This window comes from Nomia melanderi, chromosome 6 (genome assembly GCF_051020985.1).
Source record: "Nomia melanderi isolate GNS246 chromosome 6, iyNomMela1, whole genome shotgun sequence".
In the NCBI taxonomy this organism is placed as follows: Eukaryota; Metazoa; Arthropoda; class Insecta; order Hymenoptera; family Halictidae; genus Nomia; species Nomia melanderi.
In genome coordinates this window covers 9905776-9925459 of record NC_135004.1, presented here as the reverse complement: position 1 = coordinate 9925459, position 19684 = coordinate 9905776, and the positions used below count along the sequence as shown (strand labels likewise).

General features: G+C 37.9%; 1 protein-coding gene across 5 annotated transcripts in view; it reads left to right on the top strand.

The window, feature by feature from the left end:
- Positions 1–3369: 3369 nt before the first annotated feature.
- The window catches only part of LOC116433372 (semaphorin-1A), a 635674-nt gene continuing 619359 nt past the window's right edge, over positions 3370–19684 (top strand). For all 5 annotated transcript variants that reach the window (XM_076368704.1, XM_076368702.1, XM_076368703.1 and 2 more), the window contains exon 1: positions 3370–3804. The gene's annotated coding sequence lies outside the window, so the exon portion shown is untranslated. The remainder of the gene's footprint in view (positions 3805–19684) is intronic.

The following is a 19684-nucleotide window of genomic DNA, read 5'->3' as shown; positions in this document are numbered from 1 at the left end:
ACTCACTGTTAGAGCATACTTTCTGTTACGATCGTTTGTGCAGGTACCTTAAGCGCGATCTCAAATTTCAATGGGGGTGGAACGGAGTGGCCGGTTGCTCCGGCAATTAGTTCAACTCGCCGCCGGTCGTTACGCAGCCCCATGATCCCGATGTTTCGCCATCGAACAACGATAACGCGACGACGACAACAACGTTTCGCATCGATCGGCTCGATCCTGGTCTCCGAAGGTCAATGCGTTTCTACAACGAAGGGGAAGGAAATGCTCGAGAACCTACGAGCTGGTTCGCCGGACTCGGCTCAGCACCTTCGCGGCTCACCTGCGCTGAAACCTGATGCTGACGATAAAAATGAGAACAGGTTACGCGGCAGCTCGGGCCGCACTAACGGCCGCGCTATACCTCGGAGCAGCGCGCTAAGCTACTTCGAGGAGGAAACAAAATTTTATGCCACTGTCGCGTATTAACGGCTTGAAACCGTCCGCAGTTTCCTGTGTTAACGATTTCCCCTACCGACGGGGTGGGCCGGTCCTACTTTGCACGCGGAATTCGCGATGTTACACTTAAAAGAGAAAAAAATAGGGTCACGCTGCGATACGGATTGTCCCAATCTACGTCGAATCATGCCATTCAGGAAATGAGTTTCGTCCAACCACTTGATGGCTTCAAATGTGATTCGTTCTAAGCGTGTCGAATTGCGCGCAGCTGAATCGGAAAAGGGCCGGTTATGGAAATCAATGGAGGACGAGTAGGTAATACCGGGCGTGAGTGTCTTGGAATATTTGTGAACAGATTCAATCCTCTTTCTTCTGTTGAGAATTCACTGGATGGAATCGTGCATCCCCTCTCGGCTTTGGATACAATGAATATTTATAATTTGAATATTGTTTTCTTCTATATAATAAAGAGAATATTCTAACAGTAAACGGAAAATTCAACTCGAATGAAATGTTGGATAAAAAAGTAACAGTACTTGTCTCTTTCTTTATCTTTTTTTTTTTTAATTCCACGCCGCGGGTACCGCGTCGCTCAACGTTCCACTTTATTAAAGGAGAAACTCGTGGAATTACTTGCGAAAAACGTGGCATTAATTTTTTAAATTACTTTATCAACGGCTTCAGCATTCTGCCACGCCCTCGTTGCACAGCGTCACGCAGTCTGCTGAACAATTGTACTCCATATCACATGCTGCCGTAGTGTCCACTGGGGAGACCGTGTGCTTCAGCCGTGCATAGGCGTGTAACGCGTTTGCAGCGTTGCTTAAAGGAAATGATAATTTAACGTTTACCTACTCATTGTATTGATTACATTCGACCGAATCTCTTTTATTCGCCTTAAACTATGCACGAAAGCGCGATCGTGTTAGCTGCATAAAGCTAAAGGGTACCCTAGTGTGGTTTTATACAGGCTATACGCGTATCTCATTGTTCGTAAACGTGCCTTAACAAGAGTAAGTAGGTGTCAGGAGCGTATTATCTTATCGTAGTAAAAGCAAATGATCATCGTAAAAGCAGCTATCTTTATAAGGGCAAATGATTTGCTACAATGAGCGAAACACGTGTACGAAAAACAACGGATAGGAAAGTTTACTATTCCTTGGATCCTTTTTCACGTGAAACGGAAATCATTCCATTGATTTTTGTAATATTAAAAAGGCATAAATCGAGTGATTTATGTCCACGACTATATCTCCTTTATTACTAAGCGAATAAACCTCTTGTTCGACGAAACAGACTCGTGAAAATAACGATTTTCATTTGCGGTTTAAGTACAAAGAAAGTATATATGAAGTTTAATTATCGTATGGTATCGTTAAATGCGAATCTTGTATATGATTGGAACGTGTTTCGTGGAAGTACGATTACCAAGTGCAGTAAACAATATTGATGCCTTCTGTTTGTATTTTTTTGTAATATTTCCTTGGAGATAGATAAATATTGATATGAAACTGGTGATAACGATTGAATGGCACAAGAAAATATAATTAAGTAACAGAACAAGATTTTCGAAATTGTGTCCATATTTTATGAATAAAATTAACTAATAGGAGTTACCCGAAAATTGAATTTAATTCATGGAGGTAATAACATGAATTAATTGAATAATTCTTCTAAGTAAATTCAATGGAATTATCACTATTTTGTTTCATTCTCAGCAGATACTGATATTATTTTTATTGCGTATTTATTGAATATTTATCGAATTTGGAAATACTAATTATTAATATTTTTTAAAAATAGGTCTTGTAAGATTTCTCTAATATTTCAAAATTATTTAGTAACTATCTACGGAATAAAAATTAACTTGCTTTATTTTCTTTATTTTTAATTTCTCACCATTTAGTTGAGATACTTACTGTAAAAAATTGAAAATTATTATTATTGCCACAATTTTTTATTCGGTTCTAAACATGCAACAGTGATGAGCTCAAACTAGAAAAGTGAAAAGAATGAAGAAAGTTAAAGTGAAAAGAAAGAAAATTTATAAATAAACATAAAATCGTTTTTCAATCTTTAATTAAATAAGAAAAAATTTTCTTCATTGAAACATAATATTTTCATCGGTAAAAAAATATTGGAGTACTGACCTCCATTTGCATCTAAAGTCTGTATAATCAATTTTTCCACAGAAACTATAATGTTAATTAAATAACTCATCTCGAGTAATATGGCATAACGTTTTCTTCTCACATTATTATATAAACAGTACGAATGAAATTTTTTTCAATAAACGAACTGTTGAAAGTAAAGTTTTCCATATATCATTGTCCTTCACTACCTAAATAAAATACGAAAAAAAAAAAGAAAGAAACTACACAGAAAAAATACACATTCACGTAAATCTACGCAGAAGCGCGTGTATTTTCAAAGCGCGAGCAAAGCAGTTTCCAGAAAACTTACTCTGTACGGGTCCGTACGAACCCCAGGGTGTGCTTCCAATAGTGATTTAAATAAAATTTCACTTAAACACACCTACATCCACGTTCCCGCCGCGCGAACGCTTCTGTCCCCCCGTAGTGCGTCTAACCTCTAACTCTTGCTTTCACAAACCCCAACCGGGCGACACTCGTTCGCAGGATAGATCATTAATGAAAGGCGCGCGATTAAGGAGCCGCGCGGATCGCGTTTGTGTGTGGACAGGCGAAACGGTTCAAGGTGGATATTCGATTAAAACAACACACGCGCGAGTATCGCGTCTGTGCACCGGCGAGGGTATCGAAAAATCGTCGAAGGCTGAAGAAGGGGCCAAAGAATTGTCGGAAAGGACGACGAAGGTGGGGGAGCACGGTTGACTGTGCAGCGGGATGGTGGGGGATGATCGCGGCGCAGAAGTGGGGTACAACGAGAAATAGAGCCGGCAGTGGCGGCAGTTGCGTCTCGAACAGCGCGCGTGTTGTTTCGTTTCCTGTTGTGTGTGTTAGGATCACGCGACGGCCGACCGACGGCTTTTTACGTGCCGCGAGGAACCTCGTTTCTTTTTTTTTGTTTTGTGCCGCGATACACGCGCGACCACGCCGCGCGGCGTCACGACGTGAACCGTGACAACGTGAGACGTCCTATAAACAGGACAGTGGAGATTTTCGGTGGTGTTTTACAGTGTCACTGTTCGTTCTGTGTTTAACGTTCGTTCAGTTCAGGCGAGACAGCCTACCCAGTTCTTCCTGCCCCGCGGGTTTCGTCAAGGAGTTTTTTTCTCGCCGGACGCATTGGGGATTTTTTTTCTGTGTCGATTATAATCCACCCGGTGAAATAATCGTTGTTTCCTATCCGGAGCACGCACCGCGCCGATCCGGTCTACTGTCTTTGGTGAGTTCGTCGATCCTTTTATATTCGCGCTCCGGTATCTTAAGCCTCTCTCCCCGCGATCCACACGACCGTTTCAGAATGCTTTTTTCTTTTTCTCTCGTGTTGCGTACGCGTCATCAAATCCGGTGGACCTTCGTCGCGGAGCGTCACGCTGTGATTGGCGCTTAGGGGGCTTCTATCGGTGTTCTCGAAACAGTGTACTTACGAACACTTAACCGTCTGTCAGGCGGCCGCGAAGAAATGTCGTGAATACGAACCGTTGTCTGCGGCAATTAAGAATGCTGGTAGCGTGTAAGGGTCGCGCGGCGTTTGGCACGGAGTGCAATAACGGTTGGTTTATTCTCGTTCGTACGTCTGGTGTGTTCCTTGTCATAAATAGTAAATACACGTGTGTAGCGACGACGCCAACGTCGCTGCCGGTGCGTCGCCCCTGGCGCGCGTCGTCGAACCGCTTCGTGAATTAATACGCGTTCTTTCTTCGAAATTTATTTTTCCTTTCATCCTTTTTTTTTTCTTTTTTCAATCGATCCAAGAATATTTTAACGACTTATAGAATATATTTATCGGAACGCGATTTAAAAGGATAAAAGGTGTACGATCGGAATGATTTCTTTTACCAAACGTTTCGGAGTATGATACGCGATTCGATAACGTGACGGGGCTCGCGTAAACGTCACATTATTATCGCGCGGGACTGTTTTCTCGGGATGGAATTCATGCTCGAATGTCATCAGAAACGTAAACATGTGGTTGAATCGCCGAGTAGAATGCTTGATATTTTTATCCGCGTCGTTAAAAACAGGCTCGGCTTAATTAAGTCTTCCCCAATTATTCGCCCCCGAAAATTTCTGTCAATTATACGCTTGAATATCACTTCTTCCTGTCGCCATGATAGATCTTAGAGGAGACGATAATTCCTGTTAGATGATTACTAGTCTAATAATTTTCGTTGCTTTTGTTATAAACTGTTTAATTGTGAACAGCAAGAATTACCGGAGCACGTAGGTGTTATAAAGAGGGAAATATCTTTTAATTTTAATCGATTATAAATTGGAGTCTTATAAGTTTATTTGATCATCAAGAGAAACTTTTTAATATTATTCTAGAAAATAAGTAATTCACAAGTATTTTATCATTTCAAATAATATAAAATAATATGAGCAACTGTAGTAAATATTATGGTCTGTTTATAATAAACATAGCCCTGAATTTGTAATTTTAAAAAGGAAGATTAAGGCATCACAACAAATATTTTTACCTTTTTTAATGAAATTAAATTATAAATATCTATGTCCTAAATAAAATATCAAATACAACAAGATAAATGAAATTTTTACTTGAATAATAATTTGAAAATAAATCTTAGTTAAATTACGTTCAGCCTTGATGTACATAAACAGTACCTACATATATACATGAACGCTCAACTAAATACTGAAATGTCATGGAATTCAATAATTAAATCGTAAGGTGCAATGAAACACTGACATTATGAAGCTGTTGGATCGGAATCAGTACGTAATTAGCCTATAATAGGTAGGCTGTAATAAACAGCAGTACCCATTCAAACCCGGTCAACTAAATATTAAAACCTCATGAAATTCAATAGTAAACTAAAAATGTAATGATACAATAAATTCCCAAAGAAATTCCATTGAAATGAATATTTATGCAGTTAGCCTACACACACTTTCAACTCCAATTTCGCCCAACCGTCCAACTTCTTCTAATTCTGTCTCGCTTATCATACACAAAGTGAAACCAATACCAAACTTAAAAAGAATATCTCGATTAACACGTTGAATACGATGGGGGTCACGGGTGGCCCCCAACTAAATCAAATTACTATAGTTTACTTAATGAAATGATGATTATTTGGAAACATTTCTATATTATAAACAATGCTACTTAACGCGGTGACATTCAGCTAGATGAATGTGCAGTAATAATAACGCACTTCAATAAAATGATTAAATATTATACTTTTTCCATTTCGAGTATTTTGCTCTATGAAACCGTGCAGCATTCAACATGTAAAGCAATGAGATCAACTAAGTAAATACTAAGTAAATAGTTATTAAAGTTAACCAATAACAATAAAAAGATTTTACAAAAGTATCAAAGGACTCGTTTACAAAATCTCCAAGAAACACGAGGAAACCTACGGAAACTAAAGTTTTTCACAAAGATCTCCATTTTTACTACTTTGCCAATGGCACTAAAATGGCGGGTAGGTCTGTCGTACCTAGGTGAACGAGCTAACGAGGCAAATTCCTGCCGAACGTTTCCGAGAGTGACACGTCGACGTCGAAGACGAAGGAAAACGGAAAAATAAAGCGGCGCGCACGGTTGAGCGTGATCGTATGTGCGGGACGGAAGTTTAGAAAGTCGCGGCTGAGCCGTATATACATGGCGGCGACCGGCTACCCGGCCATTCTGTACGCTCTTGGAACCGGTTTTCGAGCTTTGCGCTCGAGGGGACTCACGACTCGAACGTAACGACGCATGGTGGTCTGGCCACGGTGAGCTTGTGGTCATTGGTGCGTCTTTATCATGCCGAAAGGAATCGTCCCAAATATTACCTGTAACCGTCATTCGCGTCTCTTGGCACGCATTGATTGGCCGGACTGCAGCCGGAGAGTTAGAGTATCGCGTTCGAGCGGACGTGTTCCGTTCAACTGATTCTTACCGCTCGCGGCTGGGCGGCTTACGGCTGGCGCGGCAAGAATTATTGGAGCAGCGGAACACCGCTGATCGCGTTACACACCGCCGGTGACGAATGCTCGCGCGTCGTTTCTTATCCGAGAAAGTTGGACGGTTTCCACGTAGGTGTTGATAAATTTGAATGGATATTAATCGCGCGCAATATGGAACGTAATGACAGAGCGGCGCGCACCGCGATTGGTCGGGAGGAATGTTCCCGGCGGTCCGATGATAATTACTTCGTCGTCGAATTAAATAATCGCGTGTAATAGCGCGACGATGAGGACAGATGGCGCGGATTGTTCGCGCACGGGGTGTAATTGATACCTTTTGAAGCGCGTGGGAATTATTGGAGCAAGTTTTTTTTTTAACGCTGAATGTATCAATGGCTTGCACTTCCGTTTACGTGTCGTGGGACATGCAATTTATATGAATAGTGAAATTAAAAGATGTGTTCAGTAAGTTTTACTTCTGTGGGAAATAAATCTTATCGCGAATTGAAAGTAGCGTTGAATAATTTTTCATCAGTGTGATTGTTATGTCTCGGAATAATTGAGTTTGAATTAGTCGTGAGGGTTTGGCGGCGAATTTTTCAGGTGTGTGTTCATTAATTGTCCATTTTAAATTTGTTTTATACTCTACAGAAATTCTTGCTTGCCTTGTGATATACATTTTCGTTTGATTTGTATGACGAGTGTCACTACTTTCTAATTGTTTATACGAGTGCATTGGTTATAAATATTACTTCATTAAGAGCTTAATATAATTTTTTACTTATTTAAAGTATTTCAAATAAGTGTTTAATTTAGATTTGGAACTATTGTGTTATATATAAGCAAATTATTAAGTAATATTGCTTTGCATTCCTGTAGCTCTATTATAGCATATACTTTTTCAAGTATGGAAGTTTCCGATGAGTTAAGAATGAAGTTGTAAATGGGAAATTATTTATATTTTACGAGGATATGTTAATTGAAAATGAAAACGTGCATTTATATATATTTATTTCTATTTTATTTAACGAAAATTCAACATAAATGTAATATTTTTAAGAATAACTATAGGCGTAAAAATATACACACTTACAATAAGGTGATTGAAGAGAAATCCAATTAATAAATTAAAAGAGACTGTGCGCATACTTATCCAATGAAATATATTGAAAATAAAAGCGACACCGCGGAATGAATGTCTATAAAGTTCTTTTTATTGAGAAAATAACAGATTTTTAGATGCATTATTAAACATACCTTTTTACATGTAAAGATCTCTTTAGCAGAGCATTTACGACTGACATGCTTATTACGCGTACCATAAATATTGTTCGTTTTATTATTTATGTAATTTGCTGTTCAACATGTTTTACGTCTGACTGAAATATCTGTCAGTGTTATTGGTAGTGGGTAGCCTCTTACGCATTTACATATACTGACAAGTCCGTCAGCTAATTGAAATAAGAAGTCTTTTCTTGACATATTTTCCTCCAATTGTTTTGTTATGTAACATCTAGGAATATGTTGCGACGAAATTTAAAATATTGTAAATATACTTGTAAATGTCATCTTCGGGATCTAACTTTCACAGAATTTTACGCTGAATTTAGTGTTATTTGAAAATACTACAGTTTCGGGGAGCAATTTACCATATATTCTCATTTAGAACGATTTATGATGTAAACTAAACAATAATATGTTTTCATTTGGTTTAATTTTATAAAAGACGAAGGTACAATTATTTTCGGATTTATAAACGGTTGTCGAAAAACGAGATATGTTTTTAATATTGCGGGTTTCTTAATTTAAGAAAAGGAGTAATATACGAAATGAAGAAGAATGGCGTCATTGGATTACGAGGAATCAAACAGCACAGCGGTTGCAGCACACGAACTTGTTTTTACAATATTTATGGGATGGCAACATTTGTTTGAATTAAGAATTCGTTTTATTTTTTGCTTTTTTCAAACATTGTTTGCTCAATACCCAATTTATGAAAAGTCTCCAACTGTATTAAACTGAAATTACATAATGGTCGTTATATTTGCATTTAACGAAATTATGCAAAACTTGAGAGGGATGGAATTTCATCAGAAATGTCCGAGTAATTGAATTTTTTCGAATTTTTTACAAACTGGTCAATTATTATTTACAATTACTCCGCAACAGGAATATTCCGAAATGTTTACAAATCACTCTCCATAATTCCTCCGCAGTATCCCAGACAATAATGATCCTTAAATTTTCGTCGTACTTTCAAAGACTCGCTTTGAAGTTCCGGGAGTTGATCAAACATTAATTTTCGCGGGCCACTGTACTCTCATCCAAGTTCGGCCAAGTTTTTCCCCAGTTTTATTACAGCGACATTATACGAAGTGAAATTCCATTGAAATTCGAGAGGTTGAACGGGACCGAATCGGGGAGTTCAGTGACTGCTGGTCTCTGTCGCGTGATTCAGACTTGTCCGTAGGAAATGTGTATCGATCGCCGCCATGACGCCTATTGCCGGGGAGTAGTACCTATTGTTCATAATAAGCGAATTATTTTCTTTTGTAATGGCTCGAGTGATCCGAAGGTCGGCGCGCGCTGCTCCCGAGAGCCGCTTATTGAAATTTAACAAGGCTCGTTCGAACGCCGCACTCGACGAACGTTTTTAACTCTGTTATGCAATATCCTTTCTTCGAGATTGATATCCAATCGATAGTTTCTATCCGCGCGAAACTTCATTTTTTTCTCGACCGCGGACCATTCTGGAAAGATATAAATTCAGCAAGTTTTCTGGTTCCCGATATCACAGGAAGAAAGTAATTACCCTTATCTTTCAGGCCGGGTCGTTATTCAGCAGTTATAATGGCGGCTTCGATCGGGCTGATTGATTTTTAAACGGGTTTCGTCCGCGTACTGTGGGTCATTCGTGAAATTTTGATAGATGTCGTCGGTAATTTTTTGGAGGATTATTCATAGAATATACGCGTCAACGGGTGGCGCAGAAAAAAGTATATATTGTTTGAATTCAATAGGCACCGAAATTTGAATTTTGATTCGAGCCGGGTTTCGTGCGTTTCGAGGAATTTACGATCGGTGTTATTGATCCGCACGGTTTCGGAACTCGTTGAATTGTAAACACGATTCGATTCCGATAGCGCGCCTACTATTTTCTTTGGAGCTACGTTCAATCGAACGGTCATGTCACTAATTTATAATCTGTTGCGAATAACCGAATAAGTCTTATTCATAATTATGTTCAAAATCGAATTTTAGTATTAAGTGTTTCGAATGAAGTATTCAATTTTAAAAGGAATTGATTTCCTTTGAAGTTTCCTGCGATTTTATTATTATGCCAATTTTATGTTTGATAAATACTACGGAACGTTCTTCAGTTTCACTTTGTCAGATCGCGAATATCGGTAGGCTTACATTCAGATGGGCAAAGTGTGTCGTGTTTATTAAATAAATACGTACAGTAACCTTTTACGCCTGATATGGGAACTTTCATCAAACATTTATGAGCCCTTTCGCCGGGAGAAAATGCAAAAAACACGTATTTATAAAAAATGCATATAATAATACACATCCATTCGATCCGTTCAGGATGAGAGAAAGTAGTGATATATTACCCGCGTGGATGCTTATAGACATAGACAAATATACGAGCTTAATATGCATTGATTTCCCGAATGTTTTATCATATAAATCGTATTGGCTCATATATTATTATATCGCAGAGAATTATATCAGTTCAAATTCCATTAAAAATTGGAACTGAAACTTATAAAATCCAGCTATTGAATTTTTCTTCTCGAATTACCTACTTCGTAGAACTAACGTTTCACGCTTATTCTCATATCATTGTAACCTGTAATATTAAAAGCCACGGTTAAAATGAAATGAAATGATATCGGAGAATTACGTTTTAAGTTTCATTATAAAATTATATTTCATTCTATTTATGAGACAAGCTCTTTAACGCTAGAACTATCGAGAATTTAACACGATTGGTATGCAATCTCTATAGAAATTATAATAGTAGGTTATTTTCAGTTTCTTCAGACATTCGTTATATTATTCAAGTGAAACTATGTATTTTCAAGAGCATTTCGAATATTTAATGCTTTACAGATACCAATAACTGTGAAACGGAAAAGTCGAAACCAGTCATTTCGACTGATACGGTAGCTTTAACGTTAACACTATTTCTATCAAAAGTGTTAAAAGACGGCTTTCGAAATTTTCACTTAAAACTATTTTCTGTTTAATCACGTTTTCTTAATTGAATTTTTGAGATTTTCTATAGTTAATTTTATAATCGTTATAGTAAAAGTCGAAAAGTCAATTCAGAATATACGACTAAATTTGGAAAATAATTTCAAGAAAATTTTAGGTATCAACTGTCTCTTTCGACACCTTCGGTAGAAATAGTGTAAATATTACAGATTATAATAAACACAAGGACGAGCATGAAGAATCAGTCATTATACAAAGGCGGGTAGTTACAAAAGAAAGAAAAACGAAAAGAAATCTAAAGAGCTATTTTTACAACAAATAATTACAGAGCTCCTTATATGCGCCAAAATTGAAATCAGCTGTAGCGATAACTACATTCTTCGCGAAGAAAAAATGTTACGGTTTTAAAAGCTTGATTAGCATAAACGATAAACACTCTAGGGACACGGCGACACTAATTTTCTTAATTGATACGTCGAACCAGTATTTTCTCAGTGGCGCCGACAATAAATAAGGGTTATTTTGTTTTAATGGAATCGCGTTTTACGAAGTGAATCCGGAATCGAACTTTTTCCGTCGATGGTATCCATGCATAATGTATGCCAGTGATAATTCAGGATCCTAACATGTCCGACAATCTTAACGGTGAAGTGCAAAGTTGGCGTTATTCCATTCTGGTCATTTGTCACGAGCCCGGGTTGATACCGGTAGCGCGAATAGACGATTCATGTAAATCCGGGAACTGAGCGGTTTTCATATTATTCTAATTGGCAAACTTTGACTTCCGCTGGAAATTTATGAACCCCTCCACTCCGCTTCTTGTCTAGCCGCATACGTGCGCGCTGAGCCTCTGTACAACAGTGATTCATTGCCCGGTTTCTTCTTCTTCTTCTTCTTATTCTTCTTCCACGGTCGCATTAATTGGACACGATCTGTTAAATATTAAAAGTAACGGTGTCTTTTGAGCCACTTGATTCTTCCGGGCCTAAACGCACGAAGCGATTGTTTTATCCGCTACGGAGATCTTGGCAGTAGCTTAATTGCATGCAGGACCTCGGTTAACTGGAATTAAGCTTGTTAAGTTTTTAGTGGGTGATTTAAATTGTATTAAATAAATCGTCATTAGCGGCAGAGGATGAAATTTATTCACGTTTAATATCTTTTCGCCGGAAAGCAGGTGTTATTAAGTTTAGGCGGTTCTCTAGCTCGTAATTCGTTGTTGCAACGCGGATGTTGTAATGTTTTGTTGTTTCGAATGTGTGTCCCCCTTTTCGAAGTGTGCAATTAAATTCGGATTTATGTAACGCGAACTTCGCTTTTGTTACAGTTATTTAGATTGTATGTGGGTAGTTGAAAATACAGAATATATTGTAACTCTAGATTCTGATAGAAAATTGAATGTACTGATAAGAAATATATTTTATGTGAAATAAAATATTTTCATTTTAAGTAAATTAAATTTTGATTCGATGGGGCTGAAGTTGTATTTGTACCTTTGTAATTGAAATATCATTTTATAAATTAGGTCTGCGAATTGATAATATGATCTTCAATATGAACTTTTGTTGTCCTTGTTCATTTTCATTGATACAAGATCCTGCTACCTGTTCTATGAAGTAATTGGATGTTTGTGAAATAGCCTCGTGTAACGACGCTATCATATCTTATCATCAGTGTAATTAACATAAATTAGCGATTAAGTATAGATTAATTATTACAATATAATGCACTTCCGAAGGTTGTACGATCGGCTGCATGTATAAAAACTGAACACGAAGGGGGATATCAATTAAGCCGTTACTGAAAATTTTACAAGGCTGTGGACTCTAAGATGTTGACCTCAAAGACCACCCAGAAATACTTTTACCAGAAGTGATTGTGCTTTTAAAATACAAATGATTTAGAAATAATCTACCTATTAATAAGGTATAACGACGAAATTATACGACCGGAAATACATTGAGGAACAGGTCAATCAGAAAGCGAGTGTAGGTAAATTTTTCGTTTGAGGATAAATAATAAATGTAATACAATACAAATAATAAATTTGGTACAACATAAATTATAAATTTAATAGAATCCAAATAATACATTTTTTAACAGTTCATTTACATTCATTTATATTTATATCTGACAAGGTGCACGTTTGAGATTTTCAAACTCAGTTTTCTCGGAAACGCGGCCTCAAACAAAAAATTTTATTTTATTTCTCCGACTTACTTTTATATGTAAAATTACTCTTTGCCAGATTGTACCACGCGTTCTGTTACACTCTGTACAGTGACTGACAGTGGTCACCACTGCGACTAGTCACGCGATTCCGTAGTTCCGACTAAAAACATTGTCAATTATTTATACAATATTGTCAAGTAGTCTAACACGAACAACGTTGGGTCTACGTAGAAATAAACACGGGACCAACCGATTCCCGATTTTTTCAAAGAATAATTCAGTTTGTATCAAACCGTTGTAGAAAGAAAACACTCAGCCACGAAACTTATTATTAATCATCGATTATTTGTATATTCATCATTTTACCTGCACATTTTCAATAAAAATGCATGAAGCCAAACAGTCGGAGTCTTATTTTACTACATTATTCCATTCATCACACTCATGAATCATGAAAACGCGCTACTTTAATCGTTCGAGTGCCAGATTCGAATTCACTGTCTAAAAGTGCCAGCCTATCGGTTCGTAGAGTCAAATGAAATTTACGTGTTTATTTTTCTTTTAATTATTCATTTGCATTTTCTGTACTACCTGCATAGAATAAAAAAAGTGGCACGATCCATTTCTTAATAAGAAAATAGAAAAGTGTAATTCAGTTTTCAAGTTAACACTCCACCGGTCGCGGTCGAACATCTTACATACTTCTCACCGATCACTCGACCGTAAATACTTTCCTGACACCGGCTCTGTTTCGGCGTGAGGGCAATATGTTAGACACCTGGCGTAGACTGTCGCGCCGGAACATAAGCGCATTTTCTCATGCCTATAGAAATGGGCAAATTCTCATGCCCATACAAGCTTTGGGCAAAAAAAAATCGATTAATAGTCTACCCATCGGTAAAGTGTTAAAATGAAGCAAGCGCGATCCCGTCGTTTGGAATTTTCCGATTGGATTTCTGCGAAGACTCATGTCATTCAAACGGTTAATCGAACGACGCATACCACTGGCAACCACGGCAGAAAAACTGCAAATCGTTCGCAGGGTTACATTTACTCACAAGGTTAAAATAATTCAGCATTCGTTTCGGATAATCCTGTAACAGGATTCCTCTGTCCGTCGAACGGTCAGATGTGTTCGTGGCTCGCCAACAATACTGCTTAGAAACTACCACGGAAATAATGTTTCTTAATTTCTCGGGTTACAACAGACAGTATGTGTGTGTGTCGGTGCGCGGGTACCGGTATCTAAGAGGTAGGCAGCGCGTTGCTCTTCTCCAGTCATTAATGTCATCGGTAACAGCTGATACCGACAACGCAAATAGACTGTTCATGCTAAAGTTGAGAATCATGTAGGCAGGCTTGCGGAAGAGAAAGCGCCAGGTTCGGTTCCTCGCGTTCATATATAACGTTTGACGTCGAGGAACACCGGCGTTCACCAGATACGACGTCGCTACACGCTTTTCACGTTCTCGATTCGGGACCCGTCTAGACAAAACATTCTTTCATCCCCCTTCCACCCTCCGCCCCCGCCAAACCAACCGTCTTTTTTCCGCCGGTTTCTTTTCGTCCCGGCGAACGTCGATGCGAGAGAGGGTGAAGAGGAAAGAACCACGGATATTCGGAATCGTGCCAAGTAGATATTTATACGGTAACGAGGGTCACCGCGGCGAACCGAATGCACCCGATTACAATAGAGACACGAAACATTACTTTCGAATTTCCCGCGCACAACTGCGGCTGGCTTTGAGGACGCTTCGCCGGTTGCCGCGCATGCTCGTAAGAACATCGTTTGTTATGCGTTCAGATTTTTAAACGGAAGACTTTTAAATTATCTAGGTTGACCGCTAAAGCGATCATTAACACACTCATGACCGGTTACGAGTTTATTCGTGTTTGCACTTGCATTAGCCGTTTCAATGTTTGAAACGCAGGGCAATATAGAATATTGCAAAAGCAAAATATTCAAAGTTATATAAAAGATATGTCGAAAGTTTCATTTCAGTTCATTATGTATAAATAAAGTACATTGAAGTTCATTTAGATTGTTTCACTTTCATATTTTATTACGGAATTATAACCGGTAACATGGGGTAGCTTCTGCGTAAAATGACCGGTCAACAATGTGTTAAGTTACTGTATGAGCAACGGAATTGTTCTAACGAAATGGAGACTAAAAGATTTCTAACAATGTTGGTCCTCTTGACTTTCTTGGATTTCATATATCCAACAAAATTTCGAATTCGGTTGGTATGGCTTTCAAAGTATTAAACATCTGAAAAGAATGATGGTTTTAATTATAAAGTATTGTAACAAATTTATATATATTTTCTAATTTCAATTGCGTTATAATTAATAAAAATGACTCGTCGTTTGAATAGAAATATTCGGTGGCAACATTGTTGTTTCACGAATTAATATAGACAATTTGTCGATCTTTCATTATATTTATAGTATTGGTCCCGTATTGAATTTAAATTCTCCCGCTTATTATAAAGCCGTGATCTTGACTATATTTTGATTAACGTTTGGGCGCTCGGAACGGTTTACCAGTCACTTGTGGTATAATATTTCAAGCGAAGGCGGACACTTCGAAAATTTATTACGCTATATTCCTGTAATATTGTTTACAAGACACTGAATAAATTCAGATTAGAAATTTCATCCGAGTTTGATTAATGTGCAAACTTTAATATTTTCATTGTAACACGCTGCAACGAGGGAATACAGTTCTTTCACGGTTGCGTAAAGCCTGGATCTTCCACGGGGGAACGAAACTGATACCCTAACGAGATGTCGTTATCCCTCTTGCTCCATATTTGCACCATTCACCGGCTGCCTTTTGTTCACCATTCACGGCTTTCCTCCGCTTTGTCACCTTCTCCCTACCCTCCCTGCCTCTCTTCCTCGACCTCGCCCCCACTCTCCCTTTTGTGCCAATATGTATTACTAATTCGGAAATTCTGGAACCAGTGTTCTACATTCCCCTCTCGGTGCCGGAGTTGTTAGAGTAACCTTGAATGAATCTTGTCACGCGCTCAAGTAATTTTGCTCCACCTTTTCGTTGAATACCGACGACGGGTTTTAAGGTGTTTTAATGTTACGCATTTTCTCTGCGGCTTGTTGCCTGTTATATAGGGCGAAAATGGATTAAATCAAAGTTACGCGATCACAACAGGAATCTGACACTGGCCAAATGAAATTTTTCTATTTCTTTTCGGGGATTGTTTATCTTTGTTTAGAAGCGTGTAGAAATTAAGGTTCAAAAGGAATTTCGTTGACTTCGGAAAATTAAAGATGTACAAACCCTTATTGTCTTTAGGAACGAGTCGTATAGAATAAACAAAGGTGTCTAGATTCTAGTTAGTGTAAATAGGTAGAAGATAAACGCAGTTTGGAAGGATGAAAATAATTGTCAATATATTAAAAGAATAGTGTTCATATACATGTGATCGTTGAACTAAATTTACTTCAAACTAATATTGGACGTCCTTGAAGAGATTGAATATGCAATTACTTTAACGAAATGTATTTCTTATATGCATGTTATATGTTATCATAACGATAAACGCTTTTCTAAAAGGGATCTTTGGGAAGATGCCAGAAAAACGTAAATAAACATACCCTAGATTAAATATCATTTTATTCGATGTTTATTAAATGCGTCCAATAATATGTTTTCTAAATCATTTCCGTATTATCAAGTCAATAAATCTAGAAGTCGCCTATAGTCTGGGAAACGTCTATAGCCGATACACAAATTAATTTCGAGAATTTTTATTCACAGATCCATTTTGAATTTCAATATATCCTTGTTACTGAAAAATTTTCCATTTTCACCAGAAAACCATCATGCATCTAATAGTTTTTTTACAAATCGATGATAAATATATAGACCCATAAAAAAACCAGAAAAGCATCTTAGAATGAACTCACCACCAAAAATTCACAAAACATAAATTTTTCTGTGATAATTCTCAAACAGGCTTTAAAAAAAAAAAGACACCGCAAAATCCGTCGCAAACACCGAACAAATTTATTCACGTAGAAAATCTCTGGGTGGAAGGACTCTCTGAAAAAGTCGCGGAAACATTACCGAAAACAGTGCCCCATTCAATCTTTCCTTCTCATCAGGATGGGAAGCATTCCCCATGCCACAGCAGCGGTCTCCAAAAATTCGAATATCTATCCGTCCAAAGAAAAGGAGATGGCTTTCATTCTCTTTGATACATGTGTACGTAGTCTCGGAGTCGCTCTCTCGCCGGCAACAATTTCCATTATGGAGTGGTCCTGTCTCTCTCGCTCCCCCTTTAATGGCGAGTAAGCAAGCGAACGAACGAACGAACGAACGAACGAACGAACGAACGAACAGAGTACGGGTTCGTACTAGAAGCTCTGTCATCGGTTGCCAGAACGGTCGAGCGTGAAGGTAGAAGAACGGGGCGGGAAGAGGCCATTACCCACAGAGGAGTAAGAAACGGGCAGCGTGGGCCAGGTACACTCGACCCGAGAAATCCTCATACACGTCCTATTACTGTCGAGTGGACCGAACAGCTTTATATTTCTCCCTCTAGCTGCTCTTCTCGCTGCGTTATTACGTAATTTACACGTGTACGAATATGCAAAATGATCGGTGAAACACACGAGCAGACCGTCTCGCGTCAGCCGGAACGTTTCCGCGACGTCCGACGTTTCAGCAATTGTGTACGAATTGGGGATCGTACGAGGGCTAACGAAATTCGGACTGTCCGAGATGTTCTGGACAGGAGACGTGTAACGATAGAATGGGAATTGGGTCAATTCATTTGTGTATCACCGGAGCCTGATGACTGCTGTCTCGGAGAGGGAATTTGGAAAATGATTTTCAAAGGGAGCTTTGGCCAGTGTTTTGTTACAGAGATTTTAGTGGATTTATGCGTGGAGATTTTAGCACCCTGATCGTTCAATCGGCATTCGCTGAATTATTAATTAAAGCAATTCTTCTGACGAAAAAGAAATTGAAGAATCAGGATTTTATATTGATATTCTTGCATTTTACAGATCCAAGAAAATTTGGTTTATGAGACGTGTCATTGAGAACGTTCATGTTGAAATCTATATGAAAAATTATGTTACTCAGATTTGGGTGATAGGGCGACTGAAGTAATTAATATGATTTATTGGTGAATTGAATTAGTGTAATTTGATTACGGTTAATTTATTGGGAGAGTAAACATGTGTATACCATTTATGTTATATTCTAACAGAAGAATATTTTGAATCTTAAAATGAAATGAAAGAAGAAGAATAGAATTTAAGACGATCTTTTTTCATTGGATTGAAAAATATAAATTTTCATATAGAGTGCTTAGTGTTAGCATAAAGAAAATTTTAGAGGTACATAATTCTCCGAGATAAGGCAAGACGAAAATCAAGAATAAATAGTTACCGTTTAGGTTTCACTTTCAAGCTATTAACGATTACAACTCTGGGGTTTAACGATCTGCCAATAACGGTGCAAGTGAGGTAGGTCAGTACGAACGGGGACATTGGCGTATTGTGGGAGAGACAGAAGTACTTAGCGATTTAACTGGCGTATCGCCAGTGGTGAAATATAATTGCTATATTTAAAATTTTGTTTCATTAATTTTCGACTTACGTATATCGTTATGGAAAGTTGGCCCTTAAATTTTCTTCCACCTGTTGCAGAACGTCCTATACTTTAATTTGAAGTTATATGTATATTTTGACGCTGACGTTAATAAAATGTTTTTGCTTATTACATTTTGTAATTTCATATACTATAGATTATTATATGTATTCAGATACTTGACTTTCAAGTTCTCTATTCTGTCCTCTTAAATCTTTTTTTTAAACATTTTCTATAATACTAAGATTGGTCAATTCTTTATAGTGTATAAGTTGCTATCTTTAATAATTCTTAAAAATTCTTATTATAATTAAATTAACTGTTAATTTTGTATAAACTTCAAAACTCCATCATTTTACTGCCGCCATTTTGTCGGAAAACTCGAAACTTCCGAAGTCCCAAGAATAGTATTTACATCTATCAAAGTCATTTAAATGTAATTCCTTTGCGTTAGCAGCCATTACTTCTTTACATTCTCTCCTCCCAGGAGAAGGTGATGTTAAGTAAAATTTATGACCCGCCATTTAGTTTGCCGGTATGTGTCACCTCGTTGCGTGGAAAATTTAACAACCGAAAGTGGTTGCGGAAACCTCGGAACTCTCTCTGTTGGTATCGATAGGTACACGAAAGATCCTGGTTTCGGGTGTGTAACTCTCGTGGGCGTAGCCGCGATCAAGATGTCGAGATTAGGATTACCGCGGCGTGCTACGGCCGAGTTTTCACGCCGGATAATTAAGGGAGAGATATCGAAGCAAAAGTAGCGCGCCACGAATGGATAAGGTTTCCTTCGCGAGATTCAGAACACGTTTCGAATTGCTGATACCCTAAACCGCGATGATCCCGATGGTCACTGTAAATGTATATAATTTTATTACGTAGTTAATGTTAGGGATCTTGTTACTCGTGCTGAACCTAACAAGGTTGAAGTCAGTTCTGGAGTTCGCGAACTGTCTTATCGCGTATTGACCCTTTACCGTCCCGTGTTCATCTTTTAACCCCTTGCTCTACGATTTATCCTTCAACAATGGTCGACACAACTACTTTGCCATCAATAATTATAATTTACTGAAAAGAGAGACAAATTTTAGGTATATTCGGTGCCTATGTTTGTTCTAAAGTATTAGAATAATATGTTGATAACAGAAGAGTAATATTTAATTTG